The 25,442-nt window shown below is 41.8% G+C and overlaps 1 pseudogene; it reads right to left on the bottom strand.

Annotated features, from left to right (window-relative positions):
- Nucleotides 1–4,780: 4,780 nt before the first annotated feature.
- Nucleotides 4,781–4,899, bottom strand: LOC120623054 (uncharacterized; annotated as a pseudogene).
- Nucleotides 4,900–25,442: the final 20,543 nt, after the last annotated feature.

Genomic DNA, 25,442 nt, shown 5'->3' on the forward strand with positions numbered 1-25,442 from the left:
TATTTACTCAGGAGCAGAAGAAAAGAAGTGGATTTCTCCTTTCTTTGGGGTTTGTCCCAGGAGCTGCCCCACAGCCCTTCTCAGCCCTTCCATTCCTGCCAGTGACAGAGTAACCTATAACCACTGCCACTCTTTGCACCATCACCCTGGTAACTGGTCAACTGGAATGAGTCACAAGGAGCATGGCTTTGTTGTAAAGGGAAGAAACTATCACCATGTGTCCCGAACAGTTCCCTACAAATGGGGCCAAGAACTGACACTTTCCAAAATCCTTTCTAATTTAGGAATCTATAGCAATAGCAGCCATTTCTTGAGGCCTTCATCTGCTCTGTTCCAAGCCCTTTACAAACAATATTGCCCCTCCTCCCAGCACTTTTAAGAGGCAAGTATCATTATCTTCATGTTAGAGATAAGAAAATTAAGGCTTGGAGAGATTTAAGTGACCTCCTGGCCCAAGGCCCCACAGGAGCTGGGCCCGACCCTCAAACTTCTACTTTCCCTACATTTTGCCTTTTTGCTGGGGTCAGAGAGGAACTATGAGGTCAGTCACCTAGCACCACTCACTTCACTCTCGCCAACCCCCTATAGAGGCACTGTGTTTCCCACAGCCCTCCTCAGTTCTATTCCCTGCCCTCTCCCGTTCCCTCACCTTTCTTTCTTTGTCAGATTTTTTGGTTCCACTTTTCCCTGCCACTCGCTCAGCTAAAGGAATAGCAATTGGGATGGCAGAAGGAATGGTCCCATTCTTTTCCCTCCATCATCACTCCCAGTTACTTTATTTGTTATAGAATCTAAATCTAAATCTAGAGGTATCCCAGGGCTGAGGACACAGCCAGAAAAAGTGTGTGAGTATGTATGAGCCAGAGTGCATGTGTAAGTATGTCTATGTAATTGTGGTACCTATGTAAGTGAGTATACAAGTGTGCGTAAGCATACCAATAAGCATGCATGCGTGAGTGCATGTGAGTGTTTGAGCATGGATGTGAGAGTAACTGTGCCTGTGCAAGTGAGCATACAAGTGTCATTGTGCAAGGGAGCCTGCATGTGGTCATGTGTGTGTGCATGTCTGGGAGTGTGAGAGAGAGTGTGTCTGGGTGTGGGTGTGCACCTGCACACTCAGCAGTATCTGTAACAGGGAGTGGAGTAGACTTTAGCAGATTAGGAAAGGAGTTTTCCTATAGGCTCATTTGGCACTCTGTTCTCATTGTGATGCAGGTGGCTGTAAGCTGGAGCCAGAGAGCTTGGTGACTAAAGGCTGGTTGTACCCAGGCTTCATGGGGCCCATCTGCCAGCTGTTGTCTGAACTGAAAAATTAAGACTCTGGTTCTCCTCAGTAGAGGTGTGTTTTGTCTACATGGATTGTTGAAAGGGGGCCGGATTAAAAAGAAAGACTGAGACTGGGAAATCTCACGGAAGTTCTGGGTAGTAGGAGGGAGAGGAAGGCCATTTTGACCTAGGAATCATGAAGGACAGATTTACCCACCTCTATCCCAGAAGAGACACCTTTGACTGCTGAGACCTCAGGAAAAAAGGAGGTTCAGGTGAGGGGAGAGGCACTAAGAGGGCATGAAGGGGCAGTTTAAGTACTAAATAAAGGCTTTGGCTTGGACCTCCCAGCCAGTTTCTTCAGCATGAAACTGAGAGAGGAAAGAGAGGTGGGAGGGACCAGTTGTCATGTCCTAGGAGGACACAGACTACATAAGTGTTTGTTGCCAAAGGCCTTGGGAAACCTCTCTGTGTGGTCCAATGCCCCACCCCCAGACCCCTGTCTCTGTCAAATAGACTGGCCCTTGGTGCATTCTCATTATGAGTGCTGCTATCTGCAATGCAGGCAAGGGCGAGGGTGGGAGAGGTTCTTTCTCACACTGGAGTGCTGAGAAATTGGGTCCAGGGGCACATCAATCTCTTTCACAGCACAAGTATGCTCTAAGAACAGGCAGCTTCCAATAGGTAACCTTCCAACAACAGGCAAAACGACTCTCTCAGATGCAAAGTCTTGGGTATTGTAGGCACATGCTTCCAGAAGACAGATTGAAACCTAATTCCAGCAGATGTGCATCTCCATCTCATCTTTGCTCTGCTTTGGCACAAATACTGGAGTTATTAGGGAAGTATAAGAAAATGACTGAGTGGCCTCTGCATGTCCCATTGCCAGGAAGAGAAGAAAGCAGGGGACATCTGTGTTTGAAATTTCTCATCACTCCCCAGGAGTTAGAGCATTGCTAGAACTTCCCAAGGCTTCCCTAGGGGTCCAGTAGAATTTCTGTTCAACCAGGAGTGCCTCCCCAGCCTTTGTCCCACCTCTTTCTGGTCTGTGTGGGCATGCTTTGCTAAATGGAAAACATTTGCTACCCCTGCTTATAGTTTTCTTTCAGATAGTGCCTCCTCAGTCTCCTTTTACAGGAAAGAGGAGGGATGAGTCTTAAAGAAAAGTGGTCCCTGCATCCTCCATTCTCATGCAAGACAGTGTCCCCACAAGAAGGCTGAGTGAGTCAGCTTGGCCAGGGCCCGCCTCCTGGAGGCCCCTTGTGACTCCAGCTTCTGAGCAGATTTATAATGAAATTCAGATGAAATCAAGGTTATCCAGGGTGAATGAGGCTGCTCCTTGCCCCTTCTTTCTCTGGAGGGAGCTGCGGAATGTAGATCTTAACCTTCTTCAAGAATCGTTTCGAGAGCAGAGTTAGGCAGGTTGGAGTAAATACAGGACAAGGATGGGAGGGGGAGACTCCCTTGACGTCTATTCAAGCCCTATGGTTGCCATTCCTTAGCTAAAAAGGAATGGGAATAAGGGGCTTCAGAATCTGATCAAACACCTGTGTGCCCTTGAGATCTTCAGGAGGCTTCCAGAGTGGGCTCACCATTGCTGTTCACACAGCATGGCCTCAGCATGAACCTCAGGCCCATTTCAGCCACAATGCAGGAAATAAACTCAGCATAGTGAGAAGGGTATGCTTCGTCGCCTCTCTGGCTATGATGCTGTTTTAATTTTCAGGTGTATGTTTTCTTTTCCACCCCAAACATCAGCACATCTCTGGGCTCTCTTAAGCTGATAGAAGCTGATAGAATCCAGTCCAGTGACCTGGGAACATCCACTCAGAACCACAATGGTCAGGACTAAAAGCTTCATGCCTTCTACCCTGTGGTTAGCTACATTCCCGAGTACCTGAGCAAACCAGGCAATCAGATGGTTGACTTTCTTGCAGGAATAACACAACACTGAAGACTCTGGCCTCCAGTCTGCAGGATTCCAACAAGGTGCCATTTCCATATTCTCTGGCAATAACTAATTAGTGATTATAAAGCCCTTTGAAATATGAAGTGCTGCATGATAATATCTGTAATGAGCTTGATTCTTTCCCTCTTGCATGTGAGGTAGGTGGGGGAGAGTAGGTTTTACACCCAGTGAAAAGAGTTGGGCTACAAGGCAACTTCCCTTCCCTGAGGGACATCGGAGTCCTGATCTGATCCAGTGGTCCTGGGGAAGGGGCCTGGGAGAATAGCCCACTGGCAAAGCAGCACTTTGACACTCTCCCTCTTGGAATCTCCTAACACCATCCCCCAGCTTCTGACTTACCCTCCCCTGGGTGGAAGAAGGAGAGGGGAGGTGAGGATGATGGATGGAAAGAGGAGAAGAGAAAGGTGGAGTTAGGGTGAGAAGAAAGAGTTGGGCTCCTGGTCTCCTTAATATGATTTAGAATTTCATATTAATATACCACCTCAGAAAAAAATTAATGAGAAACGTGAAGAAAATAGGATAATGAATATGATAATATATGGGGAGTGCTTTGGGCTTCTTGGAACAAAGGTGCAAAGAATTATTGCTGTGATTTTCTCACGGTGCATATATATTTTTATTAAACTCTAAAAAAATGCCAGTAGATTCACTTCTTTTGCAAGGTATTAATACCCCGCAGAGGAGTCATTCTTCAATTAGTTCTCTGAGCCTTGGCCTACCTCTTGGCTGTTTTCTTGTGCCCCTTCTGGAGACTTTCAGTTTAAGGGACATGGAGAATAGATTAGAACACTCAGTGGCTTTGACCATATTGTCTGGTACACAGGTGCCTGGGGAGATAGCTTCCTGAGCAAGTGCTGCTCAGGGGAATGTGGGGCGAGAGGGAGGGAAGTTGAATGCAAAACAGAAATAGAGGTCAGAGTCCTGGCTGGGTGCAAACTTGGGGTAGCTAAAGGGCAAGGACAACTTATTTGTGTTCACTCTCCTGGCCTCTCTCCCCAACCTAAGGGTCCACTCAGGCCAGTCTTCTTTTTGATGATTTAAACATAATTAAATATAAGTTCTCATACTTTGTGGGGCTATCTTGCCAAGGGACCACAGAAACTAGAACTGAGATAAGAACCACAATCTGTATATTTCTCACTTCCTTAATACCAGTGATTCTCACAGCACATCCTCGGAGGGCAGTAGCATCACCAGGAACTTGTTAGAAATACACATCCCCAGGCCCCACCCCAGATGCACTGAATCAGGAACTCTGGGTGTGGGGCCCAGCAATCTATGTTTTGTTGTTGTTGTTGTTGTTGTCATTTGCTTATATTTTGTCGATGGTATTAATGACATATCCCTCTATATTATGAAAATACTATTTTAATTTGAAGATACAGTGGGCAGTGCAGTCTATAACAGTGACAGTGAGAGTGTCTGGAATGCCTAGACAATACCTTCAATCAACTTATTTTTTTTTTAGGCGAGGCAACCCTTGGTTGACCTCACAGATTGCAAGGATCTTGTCAGCTTACAAGCCCTTATTTTTTTTATTTTTTACTCCTATAGCACATGGTCTTCCTAGGTGGTCTCCCATCCAAGTACTAACCAGGCCCAACCCTGCTTGGCTTCTGAGATCAAACGGGATCATGCTTATTCAGGGTGGCATGGCTGTAGACTCCCAATCAACTTTTGACATGAGTTCTAATAATTTTTGCCCAGAAATCTATGTTTTAGCAAGTCCTCTAACATGCTCAAGTTGGAGACCTCTTGTGCTGGAATGAGTATTCCATAGCAAGCAACAGATTGTTCTGTTCCAGGAGAGAAAAAAAATGGTGGGGGGCGGGGAGTCACTCTTGGTAAAAATGCATAAACTATATGCAAAAGCTAAATAGGGGATGGGAAGGTGCAGAATACTGTATGTCTCAGGTTGGATGTCCCGGAATGTAAACTCTGAGATAGAATTTAGTATGTGAAATGTTTATTAGGTAATGCCCTTGGGAATGATACCTATGGGATGGAGGGGAAGGAAGCAGAAGTGGGCAGAAGGAGACATCCAGCTGTGATATAGGCCCAGGGAAAGCTGTCCTGTCCACTGTCTGGCAGGGAGCTCTGGAGCTCTGGAGCTTAGATGGCCCATCAGAGTTGCAATGAGTTGAGGCAAAATGGACAAAACTTTATGTCTCACCTCAGCCATTGAATATGGGCTGCCCTGGCAGTGGTATGGTCTTGGCTATGGCTGTTTTCAGCAGCTGAGGCTATCTCTGAAGGGGCTTAGTGCTGAAAGCCATCTAAGAATAGTACTTTCCACAGTTGGGGAGCAATTCCTTCCTGAAAGGGGATCTGGATGGTGCATTGCAGTGCCTGCCACCCCAGACTATACTATTTAAGTTACTACAAGTAAATAGGAAACCAGAATGAACCCCCATCTTTACTTCTACCCCATGTAGGGGCACAGATCTCTCCCTCCTGTCTGCACATTTCAGATGTCTAAACCACACAGCATGATGCCTTGTACCCAGCTACTAAGTAGAAAGCAAAGGCTCGGATATCAGACAGCCATGGGCCACACTCCTGGTTCTGCCACTCATGAGCTGGGTGACATTGGACAAATTTCTCTCTGCCTCTCTGAGCCTGTTTCTCAGTAGGAATTGCTATAAGTATTAGATGTTTATTTATAAAGGTTCATAAAGGATGTAGGAAATAGTAAATGTTTTCTTTCATTCAGCAAATAATGAGGGCCAAATATATGTCTGGCTAGGAATGCCTTTCTTGCCTTCATGGAATTGAGAGTCCAATGCGGGGATCAGAAGTCCAATAAACACAGAAATATGTAATGATAACTTATGGTAAGCGTTACAAAGGAACAGAACTGGATGTCAAAGAAGATACAAAGGGACCTAATTTAGATGAGGAGTGATGGGTGGGGAGGCCTCTCTCCAGATATTAAATTAGGCTGAGGAATGATGAATGAGGACTTTTCTGGGGGTGGTGGGAGATGGGGAGGTCATTTTGAGTATAAAGGACAGCAGATGCAAAGGGCCTGAGGCAGAAAGGGGCTTGGCTTGTTGAGAAGTGAGGGAGGAAAGTAAGAGTTGGACACAGAGCCCTGAGGGCAATACTAAGTAGTTTGGATTTTGTGCATAATTAAGTGGGAAACCATTGGCATAGGGGAATGACATTGATTAGTATGGCTACTGAGTGGAGAGTAGGTTGTAGGAGCAAGGGTGAGAACAGTTAGAGACTACGGCTGTGTCCTGGTGAAAAATGATGGTGACTGGGACCACGTAGTGTCATGGGGTTGGAGAGCTGTGGACAGGTTCCAGATAGACTCTAGAGGGAGAACTGACAGGATTTGGTGATGATGTAGAAGTGAGTGTTGGAGAGGAAGGCATCAGCTTTGGTTCCTTGGTTTCCGTGTAGTTCCAGAAAGTGGCTAGGGGGATACTGGGGTGGCCCAGATGGGAGTGGTGCTCAGGAACACTTAATTCCCCCTGGCTAAATGTCTGTTAACTGAATCGGGGAGGTTCTGAGGCACCTCAGGGCTATTGCAATACAAGCGGCAAAGAATTGAGATGGCTAACAGGAAGGACCCCACTAATACACAACGAGAAAAAAAAAAAGGAAAAGGAGAAGGAGGAAGAGGTGAAGGAAGAAAAGCAAATGATATAGAAAATCAACAACAACTAACATTCATTGAGTACTCTCCATGGGCCCTATGCTATTCTAAGTACCTTATATATATTATTTATTCTTGACAGATATTCCATGAAGCATATAAAATTATCTTCATTTTACATTCAAGGAAAAGGAGGACCAGAGAGGTTATAAGACTTGCCCTATGTCTCATAGCCAGGAAAGAGTATAACCAGGCTTTGAACCAGGTAGCATGGTTCTGGAGCCTGAGCTTGAACACATTGTACCTTAATACCCCTCATAATACTAGCCGATGCTAAACAGGCATCTACATGAGCCCTGTGAGTAGTTTCATATACATTTTCTCTATTTCTCCCACAACCCTCATTTCACCAATGGTAAACCTGAAGGTTCACAGGTTCAATAACTTGCCCAAGATCACTAAACTAGAAAAATACCGAAGCAGCATTCAAACCCAAGTTTATCTGACTTGAAAGGCTCTACTATAAGCACCATTCTGTACCTTTCCACAGAGGCATTCAGACCGTCTTTCAGAGCAAGGAGACAAAATAAATCTTCTATATCTAATTCCAAAGGCCAGCTTTTATATATATGATGGTAATAGACATGCCAGATATCTCCTCCCTCATATTACTTGATATGCTCTCAAAAGCTCCTGTCTATTTATTCACCCTCAACACATCCACCCAGCCAGCATTTCTTGAGACTCAGCCATGTGCTTAGCTATACTCTAGGCTCCATGGTACATTCAAAATGAATATAACACAGTGGCCCTGACTTCAGGAATTTTAAAATCTAGTTGGAGAATAATAAGGATTATTTATGTAGCTCTTTTTGGTATCCCAGGTACCTTCATGTGTTTTTACCATTGATCCTTACCATGCTTAACACAGTCCTTTTACGGATGAAGAAACTAAATTCTGCCAGTGATCACATGATCTTGGAAGTGTATCCCAAGCCCCAGAAAGAATTCAATCTGGCTGACACCTCGAATACAGCCTTATGAGATTCAGCAGAGGACCTAGCTAAGCTGTGTTTAAATTCCTGCCCCACGGAAATGGTAAAAATGTACATGATGGTAAGTCACTAAGTGTGTGGTAATTTGTTATGTAGCATAGGAAACTGATTCTGATGGCCAAACAATATATCCTATCCCATACTCTGCCCTATGATTGTGACTTCGACATTCCTCCCACTGAAAAGTGGAATCTAATTCCCCTCACCTTCAGTCCAGCTGAGCTTGAGACTCCTTCAATGATAGAGAACAATGGAAGTGGCACTGGTTTTCAAGACTGGACATAACAGATGATGCAGTTTCCACCTTGTCACCATATCACTTGCACTTGAAACCCTGAGCTGCCACATAAAAAGTCTGACTACTCTGAGACCACCATGTTGTGAGATTGTCTGAAGATTCTGGTTAGCTGTCCAGCCCAGGCTCTAGACATGTGAGACAATGAACCTTCAGATGGTTCTAACCTCTAGCCATTGAGTCACTCCTAGCCTTCTCATATTTCCAACTGAGATTCTAGACATCTCGGAGCAAAGACAAGCCATCCCTCCTGTGCCCTGACCTTAGTAATGTAAAACAACAGCCATTTTATTATGTTCAGAATCCATGAACATAATAAAATGGCTGTTGTTTTACATTACTAAGTTTTGGGGCAGTTCGTTACATAACAATAGTAATCATAAAACGTGGCCAAATCCCAATCCATGGGGTGGGGAAGTAATCTCTGCCTACTCTAAAGTGAAGTACTACAAATCCACATGGCAAAAGGCCTAATGTATAATTTTAATATAGCAAGAGCCTAAAAGATTGGCTACCATAGAGCCTTATATCCAATTATGCTGAGGCCCAGCTAAGCTTTCTGCTTTGTACATGATCACACAGCACCAGCATCAAAGCTTCAGAATCAGCCCTGATGAGCATCCAGGACTGTCCATATCTGTGCATTCCATATCTGAGCTAGAACTGTTTGAAGGAACTTGACCTGAGAATGACCTTTCCAGTGAAAGAGAAATCCAGTGAACATAGACCCTGAATGATTTCCTTAGCTTTTAAAAGCCCCAGGCTGGTACCTGTTGTAAGTGGTTGCATGGTATCGATATTTATTGGACTTCACATCCTGTGAGTCTGTTTTGTGGCTGCACACCCATGATGGGCTAGCATTTTTGTAAAGATTAGAAATGTAACATGCAAAAATTATATTTGTTACATTTATACATATTTATATCATACATTTGCAGTATATAGAGGCACTCAGATTATATATTATTTATAAGCATTGCTGCGGCTCAGGTTTGTTAGAAAGGCTCAGAGTGAGAGTGTGTTTGTAAAGTGCTCCAGGGTCCTCTGGGATGAGGGCAGCTATGTAAGTGTAAGTCATTATCATTAAACTAAACTGCCTCCTCCGATTACTGACAGCACCGAAGAGGGTCTCCTGCCTCCCCAGCCCCTGCACACAGTCTGGTAATGCTGGGATAATATAAAGATAATATTACTGTAATAAGTGCTTTGTAGCATTTATGCTTTTATTAGCAGCAGACATATTGTAAGGAAGGGAGAGGCTCCCAGAAGTGCCAATGGGTGGGTGCTGAGGGCAGAGCACTCAGAGAGGTAAGCAGAATTCTGGGTCTAAACTAAGTGTGGGGGCAGCATAGCATGAGGTAAAATTCTTACTCCTCATCCCTTCCTGCATAGCCTATTTCCAATTTCAATTGATCCCCAAATATGCTACTGAGTCCAGCTGCATCTGGGTTTGGGTGGAGTGTAATTGATAGAGGGAGGTTTCTGCAATTCTATCCCGAGGGTCACCCCACTGCATTTTAAGTGGCTTCTAAACCGGGAGGAGGCCCCAACTTGACGAAAGAGGCCCTCACTTTGATTAGGGTTTAATGGAGAGGGCCACAAAGCCATGGGCTTTCCAGAATCTCCATGGCTGAATGGCTTCATTGGTTGCCCCCATGTAACTATGATAGAGCATAAAAATAAGAAGGAGCTTCTGAGTAGTTCTTATATTTTACAAGGGCCTCCTTTCCTCTTACACTTGCATGTATGTTACACTTTTTATGGGTTGTATATATCTTCCTGCAATACACTTGTGATGCGGAGGAATGTGTGATTTATAGATCTTACATCTTAGGGTGTTGAGAAATCTAGGAGTTACATCTATCATCTCATTTAACCCTCCTAACATCTCTGTGAAGCTAGTCTTATCTATCCCATTTTATAGATATAGAAACTGAGGCCCAGAAGGGTTGAGAAAGTGGCCCAAGGTGGTATGTCAGGAAGAATCAGAACTGGAATTTAGGCTTTTTGACCTGTCAATGGCCTCTTCCTGCAAGCTATCATGCCCAGGGAGGCTTTGCATAGCAGAAAAGGACCTACCTTTTATAATTTTGCTTTAGATGAGACAAAATCAGAAGGGACAAGGCCAATGTACTGGTTATCCATTGCTGTATAACATACCACCCTAAACCTAACACAGCTGCAGTACTTTTATCATTACCTCTCATGGTTCTGGAGTGACTAGGCTCAGCAAGGCAGATCTTACTTGGGGGTCTCTTGTGCTGCACAAGTCACATGGCTAGAGGTGGGGACATCTCAAAGGCCTTTTCTCTAACTAGTTCTTGGGCTAAGAAGACTAACAGCTGTGGGCTGGCATAGCTGGGCTCCTGGTCTCTCTGTGTGGTCTTTCCACATAGTCTCTACAGCGTGGTAGCCTCAGAACACTGTATTTCTTACATGGCAGCTCAGGGCTCCCAAGGTGGGTGTCCTGTGAGAGAGAGCCAGGTGGAAGGTGTATCTCCTTTTATCATTTAGCCTTGGAGATCACACAGCATCTCTTTTTGTTACTTTTGTAACAATTTGTTAGAAGTGAGTCTTGAAAGCCAGCCCATATGCAAAGGGAGGGGAATTGTTTCACCTTTTCTTGTGTGTGTGTTGGGGAGGACTGTCAGAAAATTTGGAGGCATGTTTTCAAACAACCACAGCACTGTTTAGACCACTTCTCCTTGAGACTCCTTTCAGGATCACAAGCAGGACTCAGGCAAGGGTTAACCACCTCCTTCCCGAGGTGACTTGGGCATTGGCTGATGGCACCATGCTCATGTGCTGGTGACACCAAAAGGCCACAGCCAGGCTGGGCTCCTGAGGGTGACTTATATCCTGGTTAAGGAGTCACAGCAGCCTGTAATCAAAAGCCCCAGTAACAGGGCCTCAGTAGGAGCTTCTCACAGGTGTGGCAGCCACAGCAACAGCCCCTGGGCTATAAAGTGTGTTTGCCTTTTGGCTGAGATGCTTTAAAACCCCAGCGACTTGGTTTCATTTTGAACCTGACAGATAAAAGGCCGACTTTGACTGAGAATATTAACTTTCTGGCTCTCGCCCAAGAAAGCTGAACAGATGAGGAAATAATATAAAATAAAAGGCGTCTGCAAACACTGATTGTCGGCTGCTTTCCATAAAATACACCCACTGTTATGTGTAACACTCTCCAAGCCTTTCATTTCTTGGCCTCCTCCCACTTTTCACTCCTGGTACAGAAGAAACTGCCTTCTTGTATTTAGAAAAAAAGACAGACAGAAAGAGAGGAAAGGGTGTATGTGCTAAAAAGAGCCCCCAGCTCCTCTCCAGGAGGCGCCAAACAGGTGCACCCACAGTTGAAGTGTCTTCTGGTTCCTTGATGAGATAAGCAGAGGAGGCTTCTGGGCCAGCCCCAGGAGAACTTGGCCTTGGGATCCCAGAGAGAAAGCTGTCCCAATGGAGTAACCCTTCCTCTGTCACCTATTTGCAGCTGCTTTCAGGTGCCAGGGACACAATTTCTAGCTGTGGACTCTCCTTCCAGCAGTGTGGAAGGGCCTGGAAAGGTCTCCCACAGCCACTCATGGACTGCCTATGACTGGCTCTATGAGGCAATGGGCAAGAGAGAGGAAGGATGCTGAAAGCAGAGGCTGTGGGAAGTATTTTACTTGGACCTCTCTCTACTTCCCACTCCATGGCCCAGTCTGCCTCTGTGGCTGACCATTAATTGGTGTCATGAGGCCTGGACTAGGATGGACCACACTTATCATGCCCTGGACTACAACCTAAGAAAACAAGATGACTATGGTATTAGTTTTCTCAGGCTGCCATAATACGGTATCACAGACTGGGTGACTTAAACAACAGAAATACACTGTCTCATATTTCTAGGGACCAGAAGTCCCAGATTAAAATGTTAGCACGGTTGGTTCCTTCTGAGGGCTGACAGCCTTGAGGGAAAAATCTTTTCTAGGCCTCTCTCCTTGGTTTATAGATGACTGCATTCTTGCTGTGTCTTCACATGATCTTTCTTCTGTGTGTCTGTGTCCAAATTTCTTCTTCTTATAAGGACACTGGTCATACTGGATTAGGGCCCACCCTAAAGACTTCATCTTAACTTGATCACCTCTGTAAAGATTCTCCAAATGTAGTTACATTATGAGATCCTGGGAGTTAAGGCTTCAACATGTGAATTTGGAGGAGACACAATTAAATCTATAACAACACTGTAGCCTGAAAATTAAAATAATAATAGGTGCATATCCTCAGCTCTGTTTCAAAGCAGCAGTCTAGTTTGCCCCTGTTTGTCCTACTGCCCTGCCTGGGTCAGGCGAAGCTCAGAAGTTGCAGGCAGGAGGTCAAGGGGCCCCTTAATAAGCAGAATACTTGAGGGCATAAACTCTCTGCACCACCACCCCAGTCACTGCACAGCTGGCTTGGTTCATGAGGGAAGGCCTCTGGGCTGTCTAGAAAGATAAGATCAGTAAGGAAAGCAAGAACTGGAATACAGCCATCGGCCCTGAGCACCTCCCATGCATGGTTGGAGCAACAGACAGAAAGTGATATTCTACCATCAACTTGATCTGGGATACTGGATATATCACCATAGTTCTCCATACCTAATTTTCTTATCTATAAAATGAAGTAAAGGAAACTTATCCACTTGCAATCTGAAACTCCGTTGAATGGGTCTAGTCTATCAAAGTGTGGCTGGACCCATGATGTCAGGCCATCCAGCAGGCCAGCTGAGGGGCTTCTTCTTTCACAGACCTCAGAGGAAAAGGTCAGAGGTTCTGATGAAGCCAAGACAGTGGCCTTCTGCTTACTTCACCCATTACAGGCACACACTCGATTCTTTGGCATCCAGAGGCCTAAAGCAGTTGCTAGGCCTCTGAGTCAGCCTTTGAATGAACAGAATGGAGAGGAAATATAATTGCTCCAGGAACAGTGCTTCTCAGATATTTTTTTTTTTTTTACCGAAACTAAGAAATTCTCATCAGAACCCCTAGCACACACACATACACATACATTACAACCTGTACTTTCAAATTATGTCCAGAACTGACTACTTCTGCTCACTGCCGCTGCTTACTAGTTTGGTCAGGCCACCATTATTTGTCACCTGAATTATCCCAGCTGCCTTCTAACTGCTCTCTCTGCTTCACCCCTTTCCCCTGGTTCAGTCATTTTTCAATCCAGCAGTGAGAATGAGGCTACTAAAAGACTAAATCATATTGTATTACTTCTTGGCTCAAAACCCTCCTATAGCACACAGCAGAGGAAACAACCAGGTCCTCCCAGGGGCTGCCAAAGCCCTCTGTATCTGGCCCTCTGTGACCTCTGTACTCACCTCCTATTTTTTCCTTTACCCCAGCCACACTGGCCTCCTCGTTCCTCAGTCATGGCAGGGCCTTCCAGTTTCCTCTGCTGAGAACACTTTTCTCCTTCTCATTGCCTGCTTCTGAAAAGTATGAGTTTCTACAGCTCTCTTTTCAGAATGCAAGAGGAGAGTTAGATTCCCTTCAATGCAAGGTTCCCTGCACCCAACTCTGCCCTGACTACAGGGGCCAATGGGGGCCAGTACCCACTCTTTGCAACTTCATCAAAAATCAGTTGGTCATACTATCAGTTTATGTTTAAATGCTTTATTTTGCTCCATTGATCTATGTGTCTATCCCTTTGCCGATACCATACTATCTTGTTTACTGTAGCTATTAAGTTTGAAAATCGAGTAGTATGATTTCTTTATTCTTTATTCTTTTTCAAATTCTAGTTCCTTTGTCATTCTATATAAATTTTAGAATCAGCTTGTTTATATGTACAAAAATCCTTTTGTGGTTTACTTGGTGTTGCATTAAATCTAGAAATCATTTTAGTGAGAATTGACATTTATTACGTCGAAGTTTAACAATCCATGACCATGGTATATCACTCCATTTTTTCAATTCTTTAAGTCTTCTTTCATTTCTACCATCACTGCTTTGTATTTTTCAGCATTCGGATCCTGTACATATTTTCTTATATTTTATGCCTAAGTAGTTCATTGTTTTGGAGTGATTATAAATTGTTTTGCTTTTGAAATTTTTGGTTTACGATTGTACATTGCTAGTGCATAGTATTACCGTTTATCTTTGTATGTTGACCTTATATCTGCAACCTTGCTAAACTTATTAGTTCTAGGAGGTTTTGTTTTGTTTTGAAGATTGCTTGGGATTTTCTATGTAGACAATCACATTGCCTGACAATAACGGTAATTTTATTTCTTCCTTTCCATCATATATGCCTATATTTCTTTTTCTTGCCTTATTGCACTGCCTAATTCACTGTTGTTGAATGGGGGTTGGTAATTGTGGGCATCCTTGCCTAGTTCCTCATCATAGGAAGAAAACGTTCCATTTTTCATCAGAAGGTATGATGTTAACTGCAGGGTTTTTATAGATACACCTTTATCAAGTTAAGGATGAGCCCTTCTATTTCTAGTGCTGAGAATTTTTATCATGAATAGATTGTGAATTTTATCAGGTGCTTTTTCTGCATCAATTGATAGGATCTTGTGGTTTTTCTTCTTCAGACTGTCAATACTGTAAATTATATTCACCCACTTTTGAATATTGCTATTCTGAAATAAATCCCACTTGTTTGCGTTATGGTTTTATATATTGATGGATTCAACTTGCTAATGTTTTATTGAGGATTTTTGTGTCTATGTTCATGGGAGATACCAGTATGTAAATTTCTATTTTTGTACTCTCTTTGGCTTTGGTGTCAGAGGAATGTTGGTCACATAAAATGAGTTGGTAAGCATTCCATGCTCTTCTCTTCTCTGGAAGATATAGAATCAATGTTATTTCTTCTTTAAATATTTAGTAGAGATTTCTTTCTTGGAAGGTTTTTAACTCGGACTTTAATATTTTTAGTAGGTAAGAGACTATTCAGATTATTTCATCTTGGGTGAGTTTTGGTAATTTGTGATTTATAAAAACTCACTCCATTTCATCTAGGTTATCAAATTCATATGCATCTGCATAGAGTTGTTCGTATTATTCCCTTATTATTCTTTTAATGTTTGCAGGGTCTTTGGTGATATCCCCTCTATCATTCCTAATAGTGGAAATTTATCTTATCTCTCTCTCTTTCTCCCTCCCTCCTTCCATCTCCCTCTCCTTCTCTCCATCTCTCTCCTTCTCTCTCCATCAGTCTTGCTAGAAATTTATCAACTGTATTGATCTTTTCAAACACCTAGTTTTTGGTATGATTGATTTTATCTATTTTTTACTTGTTTTCCATTTCATTGATATCTCTTCTTTATTATTGCCTTCTTTCTGCTTCATTTGGATTAGTTTTGTTCTTTTTCTAATTTCTTAAGATGGAAACTGTTGGTTATTATTTAAGAACTTTACTTTTATAATGTAAGCATTTAATGCTATAATTTCCCTCTAAGCACTGCTATAGATATGACACAAATTTCAATATGTTGCATTTTTATTTTCATGCAGTTCAAACTATATTAAATTTCCCTTGATAATTTCTCTTTGATTTAAAGATTATTTATAAGTATGTTGTTAACTTTCCCAGTGTTTGGAGCTTTTCCTGTTACCTTTGTATTATGGATTTTTAGTTTAATTCTATTATGGTCTGAGAGCATATTTTGTATAATTTGAATTCTTTTAAATTTGTTAAGATTTGTAGAATATTCTCTATCTTGGTGAATGTTTCTGTTCATTTGAAAAAACTGCATATTCTCCAGTTCTTGGGCAGAATGGTCTATAAATATCAATTAGATCCAGTTGGTTGACATCATTATTCAGTTCTATAGGCTTGCTGATTTTCTGTCAACTAGTTCTATATATTTCTGAGAGGTGAATGTTGAAAAAGTTCTAACTATAATTGTGGATTTGTCTATTTCACTTTTCAATTTTGTCAGTTTTTGCTTTGTGTAGTAGATACTCTTTGTTAGGTACATGCACATTTAGCACTGTTATGTCTTCTTGGTGAATTGATTCTTTCATCATAATGTACTGTCCCTCTTGATCCTTAATAATTTTTCTCTGCTCTGAAATCTCTTTCATCTGACATTAATAGATGCACTCCAACTTTCTTTTGATTAGTATTTGCATGGTAAATCTTTTTTTTTTCTTTCACTTTTAACCTACCTGTATTACTATATTTGAAATGAGTTTCATGTAGACAATATATAGTCTTTTATTAATCAAGTCTGACCATCTTTCTTTTCATTGGTGTAATTTTTATTAATGTAATTATTAACGTTTTGATTAATTCTACCATTTTATTCTTCAGTTTCTTTTTCTTTCCTCTGTTTTTTGTTCTTGTTTCTCTCTTTCTTGTCTAATTTTGGGTTATTTGAACATTTTTATGAGAAGTTTTTATTTTAGAAAAAATTTAGAGTTACAGAAAGTTCCAATGTTAACACAGAAAGTTCTTATATATCCCTCATCCAGTTTCCTCTAATGTTAACAGTTTATATTACTATGATACATTTGTCAAAATTAAGAAACCAATAATTGTTTCATTATTATTAATTAAACTTCTGACTTTATTTGGATTTCACCAATCTTTCTACTCATCTCAGTTTTCTATTCTGAGATTCAATCCAAGATACAATATTGTATTCAGTCATAGTGGTATTTGAACATTTTTTGTATTCAATTTTAACTTATCTCTTGTGATTTTGACTATATCACACTTAGTTATTTTACTGGATGCTCTAGGTATACTAGTTCCCCTTTATATGGTATACATTCCAAGACCATTTGTATTAATGTAAATGATTTTTTTTGTCCATGAAATTGTTTAATTTATAAATTAAACTTTATCATAGGTATATATGGACAAGAAGAACATAGTATATATAAGGTTCAGTATTATATGTAATTTCAGGCATTCTCACCATGGAGTTTACCAACATTGCGAAATAATTTTTTTCTTTCCTTATTAAGTCTAGAACTTTCACCTTTTCACTTAAAGAAATCACTTTACAGTTTCTCTTTGAAATATCTGAATTGCCAGGATCAGTACTCTTGTGCTTTGGGGCCACTATTAATTAAAACAAGGGTTACTTTAACACAAGCCCCATGAAACCGTGAAAGTTAATCTGATAACCAAGATTGCTACTAAGAGACTAATGGGAGGACAGGATATATATCGTGGATACACCAAAGGGATGGATGGAGCGAGATGGTGTGAGACCTCATCATGTTACCTGAAATGGCATACAATTTGAAACTTATAAATCATTTATTTCTGGAATTTTCTATTTAATATTTTCAGATTGCAGTGACTGCAGGTAATTGAAACCACAGAAAGTGAAACCACAAATAAAGGGGGACTACTGCATATTATAAAATATATACTTAACTTTTCATCATCAAATTAAAATTGATATTTAGCCACTTCAATTGCAATGTACAAAATCTACCATTGTTTAAAGTCTTTTTGTGCTGTATTTCTCTTATACATTACATATTTCACTTATGTTAAAATACCAGAAGATAATGTTATAATTTTTGCTTTCAGTGTCAAACATATTCTAAATATCTCAAATAGAGGAATTATATTTACTCTGATGTTGACCATTTCTGTTGCTCTTACTTTATTTCTGATATTCCAAGTTTCCTTCTGTTATAATTTCCCTTTTGTTTGAAGAACTTGCTTTAGCAATTCTTTTACAGCAATCTCCTGGCTCCAAATTATTTTAATTTTTCATCATGAGAATATTTTATCTCACCTTCGTTCATTTATAAAGTATATTTTTGCTTAATTTAGAATTATGTTGAGTATTTTTAGCACTTTAAAAATGTTGTGCCACTTCCTTTTGACCTCCATCATTTTTGTGAGCTATCTGCAGTTATTCAAATTATTGTTCCCCTACAGGTAATACATTATTTTTCTAAGACAACTTTTGAGAATTTTTCCTCATCTTTAGTTTTCACCAGTTTCTTGTGTGTCTAGTCATAGATTTCTTTTGGTTTGTCCTATTTGTGGTTTACTCAGCTTCTTGAATACATAGGTTAATGTCCTTTGCCAAGCTTGGGAAGCTATCAGCCATCATTTCTTCAATTTCTTATTTTGCATTGTGCACTTTCTTCTCTCCTCTGGGTCTGTGATGACATAAATGCTAAAACACACAGGTCCCTGAGGCTCTATTTTATTCAGTATTTTTTCTGTCTGTAATTCAGATTGGATAGTTTCTATTGATATATCTTCACATTCACCAACTCTTCCCACCACCTGTGCTATAGTCTGTTCTTAGCACAGCAAGTAGAATGATCCATTTAAAACCTAAATTAGAGCAAGTCCCTCCTCTTCTCAGAACTCTCCATCTCACTCAGAGTGAAGCCCAAGTTTTACAATGATCTACAGGGATCTACATAATCTGGCCTTTAGTACCTCACTAGTTTCATGTTGTAGTTACAATCTCCCTTGCTCATTTGGTTTTGGCCACATTGGCCTCTTTGCTGTTCCTCAATTTTTCCAACATGTTTCTGCTTCATGGATGTTCTTGCTCCCTGGGACTGTCTTCTCAGCTATTCATATAGCTGATTCCCCCAACTCTAAAGAGCTTTGCTCAACTGTCCTCTTTTCAGTGAGAACTTCCATGAATACCCTATATAAAATTGCAGTAGCACTTTTGCCTTTTCGGGGGAGTTATTTTTCTCCTATTATATTATCTAACATAATATATAATTTATTTATTCACTAATTCTCTAGAATGTGAGCTCTATGAAGGCAGGGTATTTTTTTGGTCTTATTTCCTTCTGTATGCCTATAGCCTGCCAAATAGTAGATGCTTGATAAACATATGTTGAAACAATGAATAAAAGTGTACCCTGGGCCTTTTTCAACCATAGCCTATAGGAGACAGAAGTTTTAGCTTTTTATAGAGTGTTTCTGTGTATAGACATTAAAAAGTTCCTGAAGTTGTAGGACCTTCTAAAAGAAATCGGTGGTTTAGACACCTGCTGTTATTGCAACTTCCTAGAACTGAGTATCAGAAATGCCAAGAGTGTGAGGTTCTGCACAGATTGATTTTTCCCAAGGTGTTGGAAACAGGTACAGAATTAGAAACTGAGAGCTTTGTACTTGGATTGATTCACAGGTTTCAGCTTTTCAACTTCCCAAGTGCTGCTGCTGCTACTTTCTGAAATATCGCACAAAGCATCAGCCCAGCTCTTGCTGGTGTGTGCACATGCACACACAGGCATACTCATGTGCTACCTTACACAAGGTGCTGCTCCCACACAATCCATTCTCCATCTTGGCTTAAGTCAGGAGTGCTCAGATGATTGTTCAAAGAGGCTTTTGCCAGGACAGAATTTTCCAAGCTCCCTAGTTCCCAAGGGTGTGGGATGTATCTGATGGTGTCTGAAGTTCCCTCCCATATCTGTCAGCACAGTAATATATGGCAGATAATGGGATTTCACTGCATTGTGGTGGTTTAAATAGGCATGACAAGATTGTGATTTTCAACCTGTATAAGCCATAGATACCAAAGCAATTGTGGCTTCTTCTCCATCTTACTGGCAGGCAAGGTTAAACAGCCTGGTCATTCTTCTTCAGACTTTGACCTGTCCCTCAGTCCTTCCTTTTCCTCCATTGTACACGGTTGGCTTTGAATCCACTTTCAGAACCTCCCCCGCTTTCCACCTTGGCTCTGTGTCCCCAGGAATCCAGCCCCCAAGGGCTATTGAGTTCTGTGAAGGGAACTGCCTGCTAGGTTTTCACACACAGAATGGTTATTTGAGGTGATTTGTTTTTCATGTGTCTATGTTAAGTGAGTTATGAATACTCTTGTAAGAGTAGAACCTGAGAAAACTGAGAGTCCTTTTCCTAGAAAATACACCTATGCTCACAATGGTCTGTATCATTTTATGAATGCCAGAGGCTTCAGAAAGCCCGGGTTAAGAATATAACATCTACTGTGTCAGTGACTTGTTTTTAAATCAGATTTACAGATGTATAGTTAACATACAAAATGCACCCATTTTAAGTGTACAGTTTGAAGAGTTTTGACAAATACATACATCTATGTAACCACTATCCCATCAAGTTTCAGAAAAATTCCATCTCCCTAGAAAGTTCTCTGTGATCCTTTCCAGTCAAAACATCCTTTCATCAAAGTAATCACTATTCTGACTTCTATCACCATAGATGAGTTGTGACTGTTGTAGAACTTTATGTAAATGGATTGTACAGAATGTGCTTTTCGTATTTGACTTCTTTCTCTCACCATGTTTCTTGAGATTCAGCCATGTGTATAAGAGCTTTACTAAGGACAGAGATGTGATAGTATCGATGGCACTGGTAACTACTGCTCACACTCTCAGAATTCTAGAACCTTAGGGTTCAAGCAGAGAGGCAGAGCAGAGATACAGACGGCACCACTTCTTGGGCAGGGACAAGCTTTCACATAGGACAGCATCCTGCACTGCTCCCAACCTAAAGCCTTGGATTAGGGTATTGACATGGGTAATAGATACTGGAGACCTGGGTCTGAGCTTCTGCTATGTTAGCAACAAGTGTGTAAATCCTTTTAACCTTCCTGAGCTAACATTTCCTCACTGGAAAAAATGAAAGTGATAATACCTTCCTTTCTGTACCTCTTTAGGAGCTGAAAGAACTTTGTGAAACAGAAGCACCTTTGCAATCTGCAGTCTTTGAAAAGTGTTGTCTGTGTGGACAGTTTGCAATGGAAGGATGGCTAGGGCTGAAGCTGGAGCTGCCAAGCATGCCAAGAGACCCAGACTCAAATCCTGCTGAAGCTCCTTTCTTCTTGCTTACTTTCTCAAGCCTCAGGCCTCTCTATGTAGAAGGGGGTTAGTGATATCTCTAAGGTTAAAGGATTAAACGCGTCAAAGAATGCGAATAAAGTGCCAGACCTAGGATTGAACAAGAGGAACTGTTCAGCTACCCAGTAAATGAGGTAGTTGTCGCCCATAGGAAGTTTAAAACTACCTCCATTGCCCACTAGACATGTGACCTGGACCTGTTAGAGGTTACTTTTCCTCCTGCCTCAGATGGGATCGCAGAGAAACACACTCTGAGATGTAGATGTAGATGTGAATGCAAGAGAGTCATTGAGGGGTGCCCCTGGGATCAACAGCAGTGGCAGGGCAAAAGAGGTAGGAATGGGCTAAGGCAGGAGTTGAGCTGTAAAGCAATCACAAAGAAGTACTCAGTGGACCCCCTGGGCGAGCAGTGGGGCTCGGGTGGCCCTACTAAGTTATTCTAAAGAATGGAGCCAAAACAGACAGGCCTTTCCACCCCTGCATAATTCAGTCATTGAATGTGGGTTGCCCCCAGGAAGGGGACGTGAACTAGAAGGCAGTTTCTAGAAGGGCACTAAATGTGGTACTCTTTAAATATATATATATATATATATATATATATATATATATATATATATATCCCTTCACAACAAAGCTACTCATTTCTCCAGCTGTGGGGAATATGGGCAGCAGATAGTTCACATATAAATTAAATATATATATATATATATAGCTTTGTTGTGAAGGGACATTTAGGTAGCACACCACAACATTTCCTATACCTCTCTGTGCCTCAGGTTCTTCACCTGTAAAATGGGGATAATAATATTGTCTACTTCACTGGGTTAAAATGACTTAACCCAATGACCTTAAAATAACCTTAAAGCAGTGGCCAGTACATATTATTCTAAGTTAGTAGCACTTTAGAAAATATTCAATAAATCCTTCTTTATCAAATGTATGAATAGATGAATGAGCTCTTTCAACCCTGTCCAAAATAAAAAACTAATGTCAAGTTTGGCTATTTGGGAAATAAACCCACTAGCCAAATGACAAAGCATTTGACGGGAAAGCAGAAGGCTCAATATATTTTAAACCATGGGACTCATGCTCAGAGGAAATTTAAACCTCCCTTTTAGAACGTTTGCTGCACCTGAGGGTCCCACATTCGCTGTGTATGCATTGCTAAAGTCCTTTACCCTCAGTGTGTTCAGCTGCAGTATGGGGATTTGACAGCTGAAGACAGCTCAGCAGGGTGCAAGAAAGCAGACATTTAATGCGCCTTGACAATACAAAGGGTTATATAAATGACCCAGTTTCTGTAATTTTGCTGTAACTGTCATGGGAATTGCTATAGACAGATACGGAGAAGGCCCTGTTTAAGCACTTAAACTTTAAAAGGTTTAACCACTAAACACACAGTCTCTATCTCTTCCCCTCCCCTTCTCACAATCCTGAATTTAAATTGTACTAGAGCTGGGGTAGAAGGAGAGGAGATAGGAGCTGAAAAAAATGGCTTGCCTTTATCTGCCCAGGTCCTAGACCAGAGCCTCACTTTTTGACTCCTAGGCCAACTGCTCCTGGCCAGCCTCCTGGGGAGATTTCTTTACCTGCTCCCAACAATCAAATGCAGAGGGCGGGGAGGGATGGCAGGAAGTGAAATGCACTGGCTCTGAGCTCAAGGCTTTTGCCCAATTTAAATCTGGTACCCGTCCCAGTGTTCAAAGCATGTTGCTGTTTGATTCTTGCCATCTCATCTTAGAAGACTTTTCCCAGGGTGGGGGCGGGAATAGTTCTAAAGCCAGAGAGGCAAGAAGCAGGAGGGTTTATACAGGCAGATACCACAGGCTTCCAAGCTAAGTGCCTTAGCCAGGAGAGCTCCTGGCTGCTGCTGACATTTCTCGGACAGGAGATCAATAAGTGGGCAGAGCTTGAAAAGCAAATCGTGCTTCTACTTGCCCTGGGGAACCCTCCGCAACTGTCATGGCAGAAGAGGCATCCCAGAAGACACCAGGAAAGACAGGGGACACAGATGGCCTTGATACAGCAGAGATGGGGGAATGTGCAGGGGAGGGAAATTGGAACTGCCCAAAAAGATAAAAGGAGCAAATGCTGAGATCCTTCCACCCCCACCTTCCCTTCACAGTTCTTGCTGAATGTGTAAAGACCTCTGACTTCGGCATCCCAAGTAAAACCAGACACACAGAGATGGGTTTACAGCTCATGTGGCATTTCCAACTCAAATGAGCCCAGCCTTAACATGGAAAACTGCCCCAGGTAGGAGACGCTGTATCTGTGGTTGACTCCCTCCAAGAGACTGAAGCTTTATTCCCTGCCCTGCCAATACCCAAGAGGACTTTAAAGATTATTTCACATTCCACTGTGTGCAAAGGAATTTTCTGCACCTGACTCAAGCTTTCTCACAAGCCCAAAGTGCCTTTGCAGGCACATGTGTGTGTGCTCATGGTAGCACACATGCACACTCACAAAAGTGGGCCAAAGAACTGGAAATAAGTATGAAACTTGGTTCCGATCTGGTAAGCCTGGTCCACTCCAACTATTTAAACAATATTTTTTGGAAATTTATTTTTTGTGCTTTAAATAGTTACTCTTTCTATTTTATCCCCCCTTTCTTGAGCCTCTCCAAGATAGCACTTAGTTGTGGGATGTGAGTATGCTACATTCTTATGGTCATGGCAGGTTTGGGATCCATACAGTGTCGCTGTTCCATTCTCTAGGTCCTTCATGTTTCCATAGCAATAGAATGTTCACAATGCTGGCAACTGCTAAAACTGATGGTTAATGATCTTATGATGTCATCTTCCGGGGCCTTGTGGTCTTCCCTGATGATTCGAGTTCTCCTCGGCCTTGGCTGCTATTGAAGACCCCATGAGGCATAGTCATGGCCCTTATTTATCCTCTTGTTCAGATAGCTCAATCAATTTCCTTGGTTCTAGGATCTTTTTTTGTTTCATGGTGGTAAGTCCCTTTTGGCAAGCTCTCCAGGTAGTGTCTTGCCATCATCTGTGTTTTCCTAGGGGTCTGTAAGCATTTCTGGGGTCTCTTGCATGCCACATAGAGTCTAGGATATCTCAGAAATGCTAACTCAGGTTTGCCCTCTGCCTAACAAGTAGCTGCCCTAGGTTATTGCAGGAACTATGCTGGACCACTTCCTCCTAGAGTTCCCAGAGAGTAGATGACTGCACTGCTGTTCTTGGCTTTTGTTTTCACTGCTATCAGACAACTTCTCACTATGAAACTCTGGTCCAGAGAGGGCCAGAAGGAGCAGACTTATAATCTGGTTGGGACTTCCCCATGTCACATTCTTTTTCTGACCAAAACTTCTTCATGGTTTAGCCTTAGTGGCAAAAGATGGGCAGAGAAAGAAATGGCTTCCTATCTTAGTTTGGGTTCTCTTGAAAGTAGAGCATAGACTTGGGCAAAGGTAGGTTATTTGAGAGGTGATCCTAGCAATTAGATGTGAAGGAAAGGAGAGAATGAAACAAGGGAGGAAAGAACATGAAGAGAATGAAGGGCAACAGGGTCTGATTTCATAGGAAGTGTAGAGAATGCCTCGGAAAATTATTCATTGGAAGGACAGGAACCTGGGACCTTTATCCACATCTAACCCTAGTTGAAGATTGCCCGAGGGGTTCTAACTCCCTCCCACTTCTGAGCTGCATACACACATAGACCAGGCAAACTCCTGCCTCCTACATGGGCAGAGAAGGCCCAGGGGCAGAAAGAGGATAAACGCTCTCAGTTTAATATGCATCTGCTCACTGCAGCTGTTGAAAAAATTAGAGGTGGAACAAGAAGATGATGAGGGTCACCAGTGGTGTCTGATACATTTTCTCAAAGGGAATTCAAATAAGGAGGAATTTTCCAAAACATATTACAGTAGCCTTAAAGATCTTCTGCTCTAATCTCCTGTTTTAAAGAACCATAAGAAGTTGTAATTTACCCAAGATCAAAATGGTTGAACACAGCCCAAACTAGAACTTGGGTGCCAGAGAATCATGTCACAGAGCATTTTATTCTGTATCACACAGATTAATTCAACCAATGATTACATATTTATTGACTGCATATGGTGTTCAAGGCATTGCAAAGAATAAGACATAATTCTTGCTTTCAGGGAATTTGCAATCTAGATGATGAAAGAAGTTTAGTCTTTAGTCATCATATGTACTTGCTAAATAAGGGATTGGGTTAAAGTACCCCATTCGATCAGACAGTGCTCCTGAAACATAAGGAAGAGACAAAAGGGGCCCATAAAATACAGAGTGCCTGTGGCAAATATGTATTCAGTAAACTCTGAGTATTAATCTCAGCCAAGGTGTGGAAGACTTTAAAACAGCCCCCATAATCCCTGCCTCCTGGCATTCATGCCCTTGCAAAATCCTCTCCTCCTTGAGTATGGGCTGGACCTAGTGCCTCACTTCTAACACATAAAATATTGTAGAAATGATGG

This window comes from Pteropus medius, unplaced genomic scaffold (genome assembly GCF_902729225.1).
Source record: "Pteropus medius unplaced genomic scaffold, Ma_sr-lr_union100, whole genome shotgun sequence".
In the NCBI taxonomy this organism is placed as follows: Eukaryota; Metazoa; Chordata; class Mammalia; order Chiroptera; family Pteropodidae; genus Pteropus; species Pteropus medius.